This window comes from Delphinus delphis, chromosome 4 (genome assembly GCF_949987515.2).
Source record: "Delphinus delphis chromosome 4, mDelDel1.2, whole genome shotgun sequence".
NCBI lineage: Eukaryota > Metazoa > Chordata > Mammalia > Artiodactyla > Delphinidae > Delphinus > Delphinus delphis.
Window position 1 is genome coordinate 18,648,059 of NC_082686.1, and position 14,035 is coordinate 18,662,093.

The window sequence follows — 14,035 nt, forward strand, 5'->3', positions numbered from 1 at the left end:
TGACAAAAGCCGAGGGGGATGTAATTTGACTTTGGTCTATTTGTGTGATAATGAGCCACTTGTTGTTGGATTATACTTGTCAACAGTTTTCTAATTTAGTCAATCTTATAAATATCACCTTATGATGCTTTGGTACTTTACAGTTTAATAGAAACAACCCTTCATCTCTTAATTCTTTATTATCATAATCTTATGAGTGCCATGATATCCTCATTTTTCAGATGAAGGAGCCCAAACTTACAATTTAAGAAACTTGCCTATGTCATGCATATCCCAAGGAGCACAGCAAAACCACAAAACTCTGACCTTTGACTTTGAGGTTATTGTTATATTCAGTAACACATCTTTCTTTGATGCATGCCCTGCCCCCTGCATAGCCATGAGTGTTCTCTGGACCACATTGTTGTTTAACCTTAATTAACTATATGCCCGCTATCTTTCATTAAACTTTTAAAATAATCATACACTCATAAGAAGTTGGAAAAATAATACAGAGTAGCCCAAGGTAGACATCACCCACCTTCCTCAGCAGTAACATCTTATGTAACATCATGCATTATCAAAACCAGGAAACCGACCTTGTGTGCCCACTGTCTCCTATGGCCCTAGTTTTCGTAATGACATCTTTAATATTTCGTATGAGTAAGTTCTCCCTTTTCTGTTTTCTTGGAAAGGGAGTAAAGTATCGCATAACATAATTCTCCACAAACCCCCAAAATGCCCATATTTGTTTAACGTTGCCTCACAGAAGTACTTAGATGCAATTACCCTAGTGCATCTTTCAACATAAAGCAGATGTATGAATCCGGGCGATATGGTGCATAAACCATCTGTAAATAAGCAATATGTGTGTGGTGGATCCCTCTCCATAATGAGTCCTGTTCTTTCTTAATTGGGTTGGAAGTAGATGCTTAATTTGGTTTAAAACAGATGCAGGTTATCTGAAAACAGAACACCCAGGATGTTGTAGATGGTGTACCGGTTGCAGGAATTCCTGCTCTGAAGTGCCCAAAACACGGCTTGGCTCGATTTTTACATTTCATAACAGTGCTGTTCTACTCTTCTTTTTTCTGACTTAGTAATACCTTGCAAGTGTTGTTTGTATTACTACCAAGTAGTTGGCACTTATCAGGTAATAATGGTCTGTTCAGTGTTGTGTATTAACACACAGGATCCTTTCTTTAAGAAACGAATATTCTTGTTATATATTAGGATAGACATGTGTAAGGAACCTTTAAAATACTGTGTATTAAATAAGTATAAGAAAGGCCTCCAATAAGTTGTAGAAGGGACAAAATCAAAGAAAAATCACGTTCTTAATGAACTGAAGCTCAAATCTTCTAGATGAATGTATTTTGGCCTTATAGCCATCTTATCAAGCTTATTTTCATAAGGAACTTCAACTGAGGTGTTGCCAGTCATACCAAACTATAGAGGAATAAGCCATTGCAAAGGACTAGAATATTTCACTCTCAGCCAGTAATTATGGTTGACTCTTTCTAATTAAATTACCAGACGTTTTCATTCAGCAAAATACTACTGAAAGCAGTGACCACTAATAAGTCGCAGTTCCACAGAACAGATGGTGATTCAGCTGTCTTGAGTGTTGCAAAATGCCCCAAGAGTAGAACCACACACTAAACTTCAAATCTCAGTGGCAGGGAGAATATTCCGATAACTAGAATCATAGAATTTTTTCTTTAAAAAAAACTGTTAAGTAAGCTTAAGAGCATGTCATTTTTAAAAATAGTTTTGTCATTCTGAGTATACCGAACACCGAATCCTAAAAGATAATCATTTAAAAAATCTTTCTTGCCTCCATTTTTATTTATTTTTTATTATTTTTATTTATTTATTTATTTATTTTTGTGGTACGTGGGCCTCTTACTGCTGTGGCCTCTCCCACGGAGCACAGGCTCCGGACGCGCAGGCTCAGCGGCCACGGCTCACGGGCCCAGCCACTCTGCAGCATGTGGGATCTTCCCGGACCGGGGCACGAACCCGTGTCCCCTGCATCGGCAGGTGGACTCTCAACCACTGCGCCACCAGGGAAGCCCAAAAATAACTTACTTTTAAAGTAGGACCATAGATGAAACAAGATGGGCTGTGAGTGCCAATTGTTTAAGCTGAGTGCTGTTTAAGCTGAGCGGGAGTTCTTTGTAGTATTCTCTTTACTTTTATATGCGCTTGAAATTTTCCGTAATAGAAGTTGGTTTTTAGCTTACTTTCCAAATAGAATCTGCACAGATTTCTTCCAGTGTATGTCCTGTACATTTAATTTCTAATTAAATGCTTTGTCATTAGTCTGATTTGCATGCATCTGCCTTTTCTGTGTGTAATCAGATTTTAGATTTGGAGTCAGTTCAGTGTAAGTAAGAAGCATACTAAAATTCAGAGCTGCTGGGAAAAGGAGAAGATCCAAAAGAACCTACAAATGCGTGTTGTTTATATAAAAGTTTGTGCTTATAAATGCAGGCAGTTAGAATATGTTTAATACAGTAAACCATCTGGAGAGAAATACAATAGTTTTGTTAAATAAGGGTAATAGTTGCTCTGGAGATGAAGGGTTTTCACCAGTCCTGAGGAACTGCTAGTATCTTTCGTGACATAGGTTTATCTGCTTCAGGTAGTTTATGCTCCCACGAGGGTAGAATTCTCTATTATGGGTGAAACTGAGGAAGAAGCTAGTCACACCAGAAAGAAAAGGGCGAAAGTGGGAACTGGCATCAAATTTGTGAGAACAGTAAAGTGTGACTGACTAAAGCCTAGAATTCGTCAGGGCCATGAGTTCCAGCCCTGACCGTTTTCACTCACTGTGCTTTCCTGAGAAAGCCATCTGTTTATGCTGCTCTACTGTTAACTCCAGTAAATCCCATATCCATAACAACAACCTGTCTGCTGAGTCCCAGTGACATATTCCAGACTCAGAACACAGGCATACCTCGTTTTATTGCGCTTTGCAGATATTGCATTTTTCACAGATGGAAGGTTTGTAGCAACCCTGTGTTGAGTGAGTCTGTCAGCACCGTTTTCCAACAGCATTTTCTCACTTCAGTCTCATTTTGGTAATTATTGTGATATTTCAACCTATTTCATTATTAGTACATTTGTGATGGTGCTCTGTGATGAGTGATCTTTGATGTTACTATTGCAAAAAGATAGTGACTCGCTGAAGGCTCAGATGATGGTTAGCATTTTTTAGCAATAAAATATTTTTTAATTAAGGTATTTAATTAAGGTAAAATATTTTTTAATTAAGCAATAAAATATTTTTTAATTAAGGCATCGTCTTTTTAGACATGATGCTATTGCACAGTTAATAGACTACAGTATAGGGTAAACATAACTTTTATATGCACTGGGAAACCAAAAAATTCATGTGACTTGCTTTGTTGAGATATAAAGTTGAGATACTTTATCGCAGTGGTCTGGAACCGAGCCTGCAGTGTCTCCGAGGTATGCCTATATTTCACCTGTTTCTCAAACTCCAAACTATGTGTGTAAGGAAGAAATCATTGTGTCCCTCTTGCAATTGACCCATTTTACAATCTCAGTTATGGGTTATCCCAGTTGTCCTATACATATCCATGATGCCTTCCTCTCCTCCACCCATGATTGCTTATCAATCTGAAATCCTATGTATTCTACCTCCGATATTCATGTGGAATCCCTGCTCTGTAAATCCACATCGTTAGCTCAGATCCTTATCCTCTCACATGAGTTTCACTGGACTCTCAACTAGTCATCCTGCCTCTTGGTCCCCTCCTACCCAAATTCTTCCTCTTCAGGGCTGAGTTCCCTGCTAAAATGAAAATACAACCTGCACATGGTTCTTCCTTGCTTGAAAAGCAGCATACTTCAATACTCAACTAAAATGTCCACACTCCCATAAGCCCTTGACTAATTTGCATAGGGAGCCAGAGGGAAGAGCTGGTGTTTGAGTGACAGTTATATAGCGAATTGATGAGAATCTCTTACTGATGATGTTGCTGGCCTGAGTTCTTTATGAAAGTTCACGCATGTTGAGGTTCAGGGCCACCACATATAGATGTGACAGGTGGTTTAGGGAAAAAGCATAGACTGACATTCATTCCACATCCCACTAACGAAGCCAAGTCCTCTGGGATGGGGCCACATCCACGTGAAGTGGAGCTTTCTTATAATTCACACAAATGCAACATATGCGCTAGTGACAACACTGGTGAATTCAGTGACAGCACCTCCAACTAACTTGCCCTTAACAGATAGTAAAGTGATGAAAGTGGAATTGGAGCCAAGGTCTGCATGAGTCCGAAACTCATACTCTCTCTGCTACCCACTTTCCTACTCTCAATTCAGTAGAATTTTCTTCTACTAAACCTCAGTGTCTAAAGCACCATGTATCCACCTCTAATACCATACTCTACTTTGTATTTAATTGTTTATTGACACGTCCACCAGCCCCCAGTCCTGTGCGATCTTCCAAGACATGTCTTGGTCATGTCTGTATCCTTGGGATCCAGCAGAGGACCTGGTACTCTGTAGTATTAGTCATCATAGCCTAGGTTGAAGCAAATCCCTAGGCTGCAAAGTAGATGATCCTTAACTTAGGTGGATCAGGTGATCTCCTCCATAACCCTAAAGACCCACCCTGAGCTCCTTCCTTAGCACCTAGCATAGCTAGTGCTACACAAAACAAACCTTTTTCCTCGGCCGCAGCATTCTCTAAAGCTATGATTGCTCAAGCCAACAAAATGGGTGCGTTGGCAAAGGTATCAAAATAAAGAATAAAGCTGAGTTCTCAGGACTGTAATTAATAACATTTTACAATATTGTACTATATCTTATCCATGACCCTCTGCTGTTTGGCTTTCTGCCCAATTCATATACTTTGACACTTGATTTATTAAATATGTTGTCTGGTTTGACTCTTCCATCAACCAGAGTCTGAGGCTATCTATTTGCTTTGCTTCACCAATAAGTATGAATTATCAAAACTACTCTATTAGTTTTATCAAAGCTTGCTGTGTATTCTTTTATAATAATTTTTCAGTTCCGTTTGAATTACTATTATGTGCAAGTTCCCAGGCACATCATTTATTACTTAATGTTTTCCTTTTTTAAAAATTGTATTTGCATACAAATTATGAAGCTTTCTGTAAAGAAAGACGTAAGGCGTTTGTACAGGGGGAAAGAATCCCTTCCTCATTTAAAATAGCTGTTTAGGACAATTTTTTTTTTTTATTCAGCAAATGATATAATCATTAATTTAAGGAAAATATGCCTCTTTTCAATGTCCATATTCTGTCTTAATCATCTTTTAACCCTTCAAAAAAGCAGAATTCCTTCATCTCTACTATTGTTCATCTCGGCTTTGCTTTGTCAGTTTGCTGTTTCAAAATGAGTGGATTTTTTTATCCTTTGTAATCTTCCTTAAATCTGTGCCAAAAGGATCCTATTCTTCTATCAGCACTCACCAGAGTACTTCATTTTACAGCTTCCTCAAGGCTAAAAACATTGTAGCTCTCAACTCAGGGCTGGCTGTTTCACAGAATGCTGTAATGATCAATTTATGAGAAAGATAGGAGGAAGGAAGGGGGGAAGGAAGGCCTAACTGTTTCATACCCTGGGTTTTTTTTTTTTCTTTTAGCCTTCAAAATTAGTAAAAACATGAATTATTGTAAACCAGATGTTGGAAGGATCTCTGGCGGAACAAATCCATAGTGAATGGGGTGGGATTGAAATATGTGGCAGGAGATCAAGAAACTCAAGTTAATGAAAGAAGGCTTATAATTTTTTATTACAATTTGACTGTGGCCTCCTGATAAACTTTTCTGCTCTTTGGGAAAAATACAGCATGTTGATTTCAAGGACAGTGTTTCCATTCTCTGTTCCTAGTAAACCTATTGATTTTTGGATTTAATGAATCCAAAGTAGTCTAGACTTAAAATAGAATATCTATGGCACTTCCAGACCAACAAAATGGAACATTCATTACTACTGAGAATTTTAAGTATCCTTGTGTATAATTGTTAGTCAGGGGAGGGCATCAGGAAGAAAAAAAAAATCATAAAAGTAAATAAAGTGAGAGAACTATTAACTTACTCCACTCTTATTTTCCATAGGAAATGGCTTTTAAATATAAGTAGATTTTACATTTTAGAACTGATTTAAGTATTTGGCAACAAGAACATTTATTTGTATCATAAATTGTCAAAGACATTTTCTTCCTTTAGTTTTACAGTAGTCTCAGAGGTCCTTATTAGTATTTTTTCCAGTATTATTACCTGAATTACAGGTTTGACCAGTGTTTATTTGCCTACCCTCTAAATGTATATCTTTGTCTCCCTCTTAAGCAAGACATTTACTCTTCCAAAATAGTACAACTCATTTTATAAATGAGAAAATGAAACTGCGTTGTCAAGTGACCTACATGTAAGCATATTAATCTTCAAAACGGAAAAGTATACTATGACAACAGCAACCCAGTTTTCTGATGCTTTGCCTGCCATGTTGAAATGTCTCTAAACAGCAAAACATAGATGTGTCAATGCCAATGAGTTCATACCTCAAACCCAACTGGTCTGTAAATAGTCTTAGGAGGTTACAGCCCTTAAGCATTTAACTCACCCATAGTGTCTAGTTTAGTGCTTTGCAGACATTTAGTTCTTTATACCTTTTTTGGATATGATATGTAAGCTGTCCTTTTCTTAGGAGTTTAATGACTGAATCTATAAATATAGTGTATGTCATTCAGATGATCTGTGGAAGTCAGTGATAGGGTCCTTTTGACGTATGTAGGGACTTTCCTGGTGGCCCAGTGGCTAAGACTCCATGCTCCCAATGCAGGGGGCCCTGGGTCAATCCCTGGTCAGGGAACTAGATCCCACATGCTTCAATGGGAAGATTCCTGCATGCCGCAAATAAAGATCCTCGCGTGCCACAACAAACATCCCACACGCGGCAACGAAGATCTCACGTGCCACAACTAAGACCCGATGCAGACAAATAAATTAATTAATTAATTAAAAAAATATTTTTAAATGCTGACTAATATTTAAAAAAAAAAAGTTGATGTATGTAACTTGACATATGTAAATTATTGACATGGAAATTATTCAGGGAAACAACATCAGTTTCCCTGGGTAATTTTTATAATATTCCCTTCTGACAAACAGATGTGTTTTTTTCTGTATTTTCTGATCCATAATTTTAAAGGAAAAGTCAATCGTTTAGCATTATTAAAAAAGTATACACTTTCTAGGAAGAATGAATGTCAAAAAGTTTAATTTAAAACAAATAAGCATAATCTCTGCCATTCTGGCAGGTAGATTGTAGACATTAATATGTATAATTCGGAGTGGTATATTGATCTTATTTCTTGCGATCCCAGTGTACCCTGGCAGTCATTAGATGACTTACATATAAACCACATTGTTTATTTCATACCATTGCAGTGGCTCTATGGATTATGTTTTCAGTCTTAATAAGTAGGCGGTATCTATTAAAATCTTTTGCATATTTTTTAATAGGGCTCTGCGTTTTTATTATTGAGTTGTAAAAGATCTTTATATATTCTGGATACTAAACTCTCATTAAATATATGATTTGAAAATATTTTCTCCCTTTTTGTAGGTTTTCTTTTCACTTTCTTGACATCCTTTGAACACACAAAATTGTAAAACTTTGATGAAGTCCAGTTTATCAATTTGTTTTCGCTGTTGCTTATGCTTTAGTATTATATCTAAGAACAATTGCTCAATCCAAGGTCAAATATATGTATACCTGTGTTTGTTTCCAAGAGTCTTATAGTTTAGCTCTTATAGTTAAATCTTTGATTCATTTTGAGTTAATTTTTATATGTAATGTGAGATAAGGATCCTCCTTCATTATTTTTTTTATTTTTTATTTTTTTGGTACACGGGCCTCTCACTGCTGTGGCCTCTCCCGTTGCGGAGCACAGGCTCCGGACGCACAGGCTCAGTGGCCATGGCTCACGGGCCCAGCTGTTCCGCAGCATGTGGGATCTTCCCGGACTGGGGCACGAACCCATGTGCCCTGCATCGGCAGGCGGACTCAACCACTGTGCCACCAGGGAAGCCCCCTTCATTCTTTTACATGTGGATATCCAGTGTCCCATCACCATTTGTTGAAAAAAACTATTCTTTCTACTTTAAATGGTATCGGAACCCTTGTCAAAAATCAGTTGACCAGGGATATATGGGTTTATTTCTTGACTCTCAATTCTATTCCTTCTATATATACATTCTTATTACAATACCACAGTATTTTGATTATTGTAGCTCTGTAGTAAGTTTTGAAATAGGCAATGTGAGTCTTCCTCCTTTGTTCTTTTTCAAGATTGTTTTGACTATTTGGGGTCCCTTGCTTTTCCATATGAATTTTAAAGTCTTTTTTTCCTCATTTCTGCTAAAAAGGTAGTCAGAATTTTAATAAGGATTACCTTGAATCTGTAGATCAATTCAGGGAGTATTTCTATTGCAATTTTTTTTAATGAACTTTTAAAACACTATCACTACTTGAAGAGATATCCGCTATGAGGTGATTCTGCTTTGACCCCATTCAGGAGGGTAAATGTTTAGAAGTCGCAGGAAAATTGACTTAGCACACTGTCACCCTTTACTCAAAATTTTGGTGAGATTCAAGGAAATTTCTTTGTGAACTCTTCCTTAAATCATGACAACTGTGACACATTGGTGGGTTTTGTCTATTTTCATGCCATTCTCTGATATGTTTGTGTGCGTGTGTGTGTGTGTGTGTGTGTGTGTGTGTGCACCTTGACCAAATGGGTGAAGGCTGAGGCAGTGCCTCTCACACTGAGCTCTTCTGGTGCCTGTGATGATCGAGTGCAGTTCCAGAGTTTTTCCTTAACTCAACAGCTCTTGCACATGGCCCTGTAATTTGAATCAAAATCCAAAAACAAATCCTAACTAAAATGATTGGGGGGTGAAGTCAGACCACAATGGGAACTCCTAGACTACTTCTGGCAGGGAACCCTGCCACAGATGTATCCTGATTTTTTTTGGTAGATTCTGGGGAGCAACCAGTGATTTTACACTGGGGAACAAGGGCTGGTTATTTTGTTTTTCACAACCAGCTGCCTTCAAGGTTCATATTTTTAAAGAGAAGAAAAAAATTGTAGTGATATTTGCCACCCTGAAAATAGAGATGCATTCAAATTGAGATTAATTTTGAAATCTGTTTCCACAAAGTCTAACTGGGAGAGAGATGAATGTATTTGCATGTGAGAAAGACTTTGGAAGGAATGTTAATTTGCCTCTTGCTCTTCAACTCAGAAACAAATTTTGCAGTGTACTCCCTGAGTAAGCTCTGTTACTCTTTGTTAACTATTCTCCTGCCATCTATACCATGGCCTGCTTTAGAAAATCAGTCATAGACACTGGGGTATAATGTCTCATCAAAAACAGGAGATCAATCTATTAACCCATTCCAGATTATGAGGCATGTGTCCAAAGGAGTGTTTACATCATATGAATCAAAACACTATTCAGAAACAATCTTTTGGACTTGGAGTGAAAAACAGGTGGTCAAAAGGCCAAAGTTAGGGTGTTACTTAATTTCAACTACTGTTGCTAGATCCATTGACCTGAGACAGTGAATTTAAAATAGCCTATTTAATGTGTCTAATTTTTTACAAATATATTTATTTACATGTGCTCATAAAAGCATGAATTAAATCTTACTATTTCTGTGGAACAGCAAATGGTGACTACTTGTATTGTCTTATGCATGTCTCAGTATCTTTGCTTTTGGTCTGGGTGGTAGTTAGAAAAGTCTGCCCATCCCATGAGAGCAGATAGAGGAACTGTGTGTTCAGCTTCCTCTTTAACATTAAACTTGATAAAGCTTCCCCTAAGGCCAGTAGAGACCAGAGGCATTGTCATCTGAGAGCAGGAGAAAGGGCCAGCTGCAAGTTTCATGCCTCTCAGAAGCAAGAGCCTGAGCCAGCCTGGTCTTGGCAAATGATGCATTTCTTCTCTTTCAGAGGCTAGCATAGTGAAGGGAAGCTCTGGGCCTGCTTCTGAAGCTTTGCCAAGTTATGAAGGAACTTCCTGGGACCTGAACAGTGGAGAGCTGGGAATGCAAAAGGGAACATATCATATTAATATGATTATACTTATTAACGTCTTATACTGTTTTTATTTAGGTAACTCTAGAAGCAAAGCAAATTTCACATTCTAGGTTTTAGGCAGAGGACAGGAGATGTGGAGAGAGAAATTGGCGTTTGAAATTCTAAATTAGTCACTCTTTTGCAAAAACCTGCCTTCGTTTTGTTGATGATTACTGAGGCTTGAAATAATTAAAATGAGTTTACTCTCCAATGATAGTCAACATATTTGATAGAAAGGAAAGTTGCCAAAATGCCCTTTTTGATGTGGCATACACAATAAGGAGAGTATCATGTGTGGAGCTGGACTTGAAAGCATAATCATTCATAATGTAACCTTCCTCTATTACACTAAAACTTTTTCTTTAGTCATGACTGTGACCAGATAACATAAGCTTCTTGCTGTTTATAAGTTTTCCATGATACCAAAAAGCAGTTTTCTAAACTTTTTGTATATGAAACGTTGTTAATAGTTATAGTTTTCTACTCAAACAGCTTTAGTCAATTAAAAAACATTGCCACTGATATATCACTAGGTAAGTGCCTTAATTCTCAGTCACCACTCTAATAATATCAAGGGAATATTACAGGGTTTCAAAAGTATATAGGTAGGGCTTCCCTGATGGCACGGTGATTAAGAATCCACTAGCACAATAGCTAGTGCTTACCACTAGCTATCTATTTTACATTTGGTAGTGTGTATATATCCATGCTACTCTCTCACTTCATCCCAACTTGCCCTTCCCCCTTCCCGTGTCATCAAGTCCATTCTCTATTTCTGTGTCTTTATTCCTGTCCTGCCCCTACATTCATAAAAATCATTTTTTTTTATTTTTAGATCCCATATATATGTGTTAGCATACGGTATTTGTTTTTCTCTTTCTCACTTACTTCACTCTGTATGACAGACTCCAGGTCCATCCAACTCACTACAAATAACTCAATTTTGCTTCTGTTTATGGCTGAGTAATGTTCCTTTGTATATATGCACCACATCTTCTTTATCCATTCATCTGTCAGTGGACACGTAGGTTGCTTCCATGTCCTGGCTATTGTAAATAGTGATGCAATGAACATTGTGGTACATGACTCTTTTTGAATTATGGTTTTCTCTGGTTATATGCCCAGTAGTGGGATTGCTGGGTCATATGGTAGTTCTATTTTTACATTTTTAAGGAACCTTCATACTGTTCTCCACAGTAGCTCTATCAATTTACATTCCCACCAACAGTGCAAGAGGGTTTCCTTTTCTCCACATCGTCTCCAGCATTTATTGTTTGTAGATTTTTGGATGATGGCCATTCTGACCTGTGTGAGGTGATACCTCATTGTAGTTTTGATTTGCATTTCTCTAATGATTAGTGATGTTGAGCATCTTTTCATGTGTTTCTTGGCAATCTGTATATCTGCTTTGGAGAAATGTCTATTTAGGTCTTCCACCCATTCTTGGATTGGGTTGTTTGTTTTTTTGATATTGAGCTGCATGAGCTGCTTGTAAATTTTGGAGATTAATCCTCTGTCAGTTGCTTCATTTGCAACTATTTTCTTCCATTCTGAGGGTTGTCTTTTCATGTTATTTATCATTTACTTTGCTGTGCAAAACTTTTTAAGTTTCATTAGGTCCCATTTGTTTATTTTTGTTTTTATTTCCATTTCTGTAGGAGGTGGGTCAAAAATGATCTTGCTGTGATTTATGTCACAGAGTGTTCTGCCTATGTTTTCCTCTAATAGTTTGATAGTGTCTGGCCTTACATTTAGGTCTTTAATACATTTTGAGTTTATTTTTGTGTATGGTGTGAGGATGTGTTCTACTTTCATTCTTTTACATGTAGCTAGCTGTCCAGTTTTCCCAGCACCACTTATTGAAGAGGCTGTCTTTTCTCCATTGTATACTCTTGCCTCCTTTATCAAAGATAAGGTGACCATATGTGTGTGGGTTTATCTCTGGGCTTTCTATCCTGTTCCATTGATCTATATTTCTGTTTTTGTACCAGTACCATACTGTCCTGATTACTGTAGCTTTGTAGTATAAACTGAAGTCAGGGAGCCTGATTCCTCCAGCTCCGTTTTTCTTTCTCGAGATTCTTTTGGCTATTTGGGGTCTTTTGTGTTTCCATACAAATTGTGAAATTTTTTGTTCTAGTTCTATGAAAAATGCCATTGGTAGTTTGATAAGGATTGCATTGAATCTGTAGATTGCTTTGGGTAGTAGAGTCATTTTCGCAATGTTGATTCTTCCAATCCACGAACATGGTATATCTCTCCATCTTTTTGTATCATCTTTAATTTCTTTCATCAGTGTCTTGTAGTTTTCTGCATACAGGTCTTTTGTCTTCTTAGGTAGGTTTATTCCTAAGTATTTTATTCTTTTTGTTGCAGTGGTAAATGGGAGTATTTCCTTAATTTCTCTTTCAGATTTTTCATCATTAGTGTATAGGAATGCAAGAGATTTCTGTGCCTTACTTGTGCATCCTGCTACTCTACCAAATTCATTGATTAGCTCTAGTAGCATCTTTAGGATTCTCTATGTATAGTATCATGTCATCTGCAAATAGTGACAGTTTTACTTTTTCTTTTTTGATTTTGATTCCTTTTTTTTTTTTTTTTTTTTCCTTTGGTGGTGCGCGGGCCTCTCACTGCCTTGGCCTCTCCCATTGCAGAGCACAGGCTCCGGACACGCAGGATCAGCGGCCATGGCTCACAGGCCTAGCCGCTCCACAGCATGTGGAATCTTCCCAGACCAGGGCACGAACCCATGTCCCCTGCATCGGCAGGCAGACTCTCAACCACTGCATCACCAGGGAAGCCCCTGGATTCCTTTCATTTCTTTTTCTTTTCTGATTGCTGAGTCTAAAACTTCCAAAACTATGTTGAATAATAGTGCTGAGAGTGGGCAACCTTGTCTTGTTCCTGATCTTAGTGGAAATGGTTTCAGTTTTTCACCATTGAGAACAATGTTGGCTGTGGGTTTGTCATATATGGCCTTTATTATTCTGAGAAAAGTTCCCTCTATGCCTACTTTCTGGAGGGTTTTTATCATAAATATGTGTTGAATTTTGTCAAAAGCTTTTTCTGCATCTATTGAGACAATCGTATGGTTTTTATTCTTCCATTTGGTAATATGGTGTATCTTATTGATTGATTTGCATATATTGAAGAATCCTTGCATTCCTGGGATAAACCCCACTTGATCATGGTGTATGATCCTTTTAATGTGCTGTTAGATTCTGTTTGCTAGTATTTTGTTGAGGATTTTTGCATCTATGTTCATCAGTGATATTGGCCTGTAGTTTTCTTTCTTTGTGACATCTTTGTCTGGTTTTGGTATCAGGGTGGTAGTGGCCTCATAGAATGAGTTTGGGAGTGTTCCTCCCTCTGCTATATTCTGGAAGAGTTTGAGAAGGTTGGGTATTAGCTCTTCTCTAAATGTTTGATAGAATTCGCCTGTGAAGCCATCTGGTCCTGGACTTGATTTGCATTGTGATTTTTAATCACAGTTTCAATTTCAGTCCTTGTGATTGGTCTGTTTATATTTTCTATTTCTTCCTGGATCAGTCTTAGAAGGTTGTGCTTTTCTAAGAATTTGTCCATTTCTTCCAGGTTGTCCATTTTATTGGCATATAGTTGCTTGTAGCAATGTCTCATGATCCTTTGTATTTCTGCAGTGTCAGTTGTTACTTCTCCTTCTTCATTTCTAATTCTGTTGATTTGAGTCTTCTTTTTTTTCTTGAAGAGGCTGGCTAATGGTTTATCAATCTTGTTTATCTTCTCAGAGAACCAGCTTTTAGTTTTATTCATCTTTGCTATTGTTTCCTTCATTTCTTCTTCATTTATTTCTGATCTGATCTTTATGATTTCTTTCCTTCTGCTAACTTTGGGGGTTTTTTGTTCTTCTTTCTCTATTTG

The 14,035-nt window shown here is 37.5% G+C and overlaps 1 protein-coding gene across 6 annotated transcripts in view; it reads left to right on the forward strand.

Moving 5' to 3' along the window:
* The window catches only part of APP (amyloid beta precursor protein), a 273,675-nt gene that overhangs the window by 207,435 nt on the left and 52,205 nt on the right, over window positions 1-14,035 (forward strand). The gene's annotated exons all lie outside the window — the stretch shown is intronic.